Below are 3,983 nucleotides of genomic sequence, written 5' to 3' on the forward strand. Positions count from 1 at the left end.
TCCAAGGTGAAGCGCAACATAGCAACACACACAAGGCCCAACAACGCTGCCTGTGCGTGTGCGCGGGCTAGCTTGCGAACAGCAACAACAGTCACGCAAGGCTAGGCCTTATGGCTGCCTTGGCGCGTAAGGTGCAAGCCTTGTTGATGCCTTGGTGCGCAAGTCAAGGGGCCCCAAGTGCGTGTGTGCATGTATATGGATCCACATGGCGCTTGATGATTAGTTCATATACTAATACTATTTCTATTAGGTTTATGCTTTTAAGGAGGTGTTTATTTAATGTAAATAGCCCATGATCATTAGATGATTGGACAATTAGTTAGAGAATTATTATTGCCTCCTAAAAGTAAGAATCTAGATCTAAACAAATAACCTTAAGGGATCTTATCCGGTATATTAAGCTAGTACACTTAATGCGGGTTTGATTGTGTGGGTGGACTTTCAATATAGGGATTTTGCTTGCAGTTCTTGGCTCTATTCGTACTAACAAGCACGCTTCAAAGGTATAATCTTTAGAGTAGATTTTGTGCTTTGATTAATCTTTCGAATTGTACATGGATCCGAACATAAGGTTGTTTCCGCACTCTTAATTAGATTAGAGTAAAACCCAACAGTTACTTATACAAATTTCAATTTATTAATAATTACAAATTTATGATTTCAAAAAAAATTTATCTATGTTTTTCTTATGTCATAAATTGTTGTATATTATGTTCATGGACAATAATTATTAAACTTTTTTTTGAATGAATAGATGATAACATATAAGACATGGATATTGTTCTCCAAATACAAACAACCCCAAAAGGGTAATTTAAAACACAAATCAAAATTGAATAACTTACGCAAGTTAAAACTTTTGAATTACTTATCGACTCAAAAAAAAAAAAGTCAATCGAACATTTTCCAATTCACTTTTAATATGGATTTCAAATTGGCAACTCAGGGCATTACCATGACCTCACACTACTTGTTAATTTATAAGTCAGCTGCCAAATTTCTCAAGCCTAAGATTTACTTGGTGTCATACATGATTTAAAATTTAATCAATAAGAAATTAATTTAATAAGTAGTGAGAGGCCCCAAAATGATTAAAACGATCCTGGTTAGCCTCACAATATATTGTGATTATGGCCTTTATTAAAGTAAACAAGCAAATTGTAATAGTAAATTATTGTGGGAAATTTAAAGTTATCCTTTAGCTTTAAATGTAAGGGGTCACTTGGAGAAAGTAACCCTAGCTTAGTCTTGTGATTTTAATTTTGCATGTTACGAAATGTTGGTATATTGTCCCTATTAATTAAGGTATGTTTGGTTCAACTAATTTGATTGCTTGAACTATTTATACTTGAATTAATAAAGGACTTATTCTGTTATGAAAAAATGATTATTTTGATTGATATTGGCATAAATTTGTGCCCTGTAAAACACTTATTACTTGTTCATGAACTTGTTTTGTCTAAGTTTATTTAAACTTTATTAGAACCTATTTTGTTTAAAATAAGTCAAAATAAGTTAGATTAAGATGAAATAAACAAATCCAAATTGGATGTACAAAGTAGAGATTAGAATTTGTAATGTCTTGTTAGTCATAGTTTAGGCGCATAATTATCCAAATTAAAGTACTATATCTTGACAGTTCATATCCCAACTCCCAGCTTAATTGGCTACCTTAAATGTGATCTACATCAAAAAGATTTGTTATAATTCATGATAAATATAAGGTGTCATTAGTTGGAGATATAAATAAAAGTGTTACACTTGTTGATGTGTAGATCGAAAGCAATGAAAAAAAAAAAAAAAAGAAATTATAAAATTGTTGGTCCTCTCAAAATAATGATGAAATAAAATAATCAAATCAGAATCTCATGAAATTTTATTTTTTGGTGGCCTGAAGATTCCAAAATATCTTGATTCACTAAGTTCAAGGAATCATGATTATGCCTAATTAACACCAACAATTTTGAGTTAGTTACTTAGTCAATAGACAGTTGTTCAAATTTTTTCTAGATTATTATTGGTTGATTAATTAATTATTACTAATGGATTCACATGTCTAAGAATCTTTATTGATTTTGCACGACATATCCCATATTTTTGGTACGATTTTGGAGATGCAACTTTTTCATAAAGATGAACAATTGTAGTGTTAAATTAACAATGTTACTTAAAATAATTTGGGAGAATAAGAAATATCTTAAAGGTATTGTAGATTTGTAGGAGTGAAAAATCGGCCTAATTTTGCATATGTGGTTTGGGATTAGCTTATAGACTTATAGTCTTTTACATACGCAAAAAGAGTAACAAAAAGGATAAGTAACAAGTTCTCAAAAAATCTTTGAAGAAGATTTGTAAAACTTAGCTTGTTGGACGAACAATTAGATACAAATCATACAATAGAGATGAGCAATTATAGAGTCAAATTAACTGTATTATTATATAAAAAGAAAAAGGGTAATGCTATATGTGGCCATTAGAACTATAAATAAACATTTAATATCTTTTCTTATTAGGTATTAATTTAGAAATGTATGACAAAATCACGTGCAAATCATTGTAATTAATGTTATATTTTCATTTGTTTTTTCCATTTTTAACTTCTTATATATACTCCTTAGGGTTATGTATAGCATTTTTTCAAAGAAAATATTTTAAAAGTATCCTAGGTCTGGGAAATCACCCTAGTTTTACATAATATATATGACTTAGAAGCAAATTCTACATATGTGAAAGGGGCAATGAATAGGGTTAAGTATCGAGTTGTAGAACGATATAATTTTTTCATAGAGATGAACAAATGGAGTCGGATTAACTATATTTTTACTTAAAAAATAAGCACAGATAGATTAGTAAACAAAACAAAAGTAGAATAAGAAAGAGATCTTGGAGGAATAATCTGGTTTGTGAAATATACTAATAGAGGACTTGGGCCGATCTTAATTCTTAACCACTTACAAGTATGTAGTTATGTTAGATAAGTACAGTACATGTTGCAAATTTAATTAAGGTTTAATGTATAAGTCTTTTTGGTTACATTAAGGTACATTTGACTTGTGACATACTTCTGTGACCCTCGTAAGATGGTACATAAGAACAAGGGTAAAGAGCTAAACTTGTTTAAGGTGTGTTTGCTTAACTCAATTGATTTTTAATTGACAAATTAATATAAGGCAGAGAGCTTGGCAGAGAGCTTTTAATCCATTCATATGAGATGCCATGAATATATAGCGTATAGAATAATGTGTTGGCCTTAGGTAACTATCTAGGTAAGATCAAATGTTACCAAATTCCTATTCTATGTCAACTATGCAATATAAGATAATATCAAATTAAATCATATAATATATATAATATATTTCTATCTTAACACCCCCCTCAAGTTGGAGCACGGTGTGGATCGAAAGTGCCCAACTTGGACAAGAGGTAACAAATAGTCGTTTACCAAGGGCCTTGGTAAAAATATCCGCCAACGAAGAGTCTGTAGAAACATGAGATGACTCAATTATACCTTCCGAAATAGCATGTACCATTATCACTCTGAACAATCTTAATGGTTTGAGAGAATTGACGGTCAATCATTGCAACGAAATTCATAAAAACACAAAAAACTTCCATCTTATCATCCAACAAATAAACCCACACAGCAGGGGAAAAATCATCAACTATTGTCAAAAAATACCGAGCTCCACAAGAAGAAGCATGTCTATAAGAGCCCCACAAATCACAATGTATTTTCTCAAAAATGCGGCTCGCTTTATTTTCACCAGTAGGAAACTTGTCCCTAGGATGTTTAGTCCGAAAACAAACTTCACAATTCTTATCTAAGCTACCCTTAAGACTATCAAGAGGAAGTAACTTCACCACATTCTTCGACGGATGACCAAGTCTCTTGTGCCATAGTTCTAACTGAGATGTTGCTCCATTCATCGAGATATGTTGCACTAAATTTCCTCCGAAGTAGTAAAGTCCATTTCGTCTTGTCC

This window comes from Chenopodium quinoa, unplaced genomic scaffold, assembly GCF_001683475.1.
Source record: "Chenopodium quinoa cultivar QQ74 unplaced genomic scaffold, ASM168347v1, whole genome shotgun sequence".
Taxonomy (NCBI): Eukaryota; Viridiplantae; Streptophyta; class Magnoliopsida; order Caryophyllales; family Amaranthaceae; genus Chenopodium; species Chenopodium quinoa.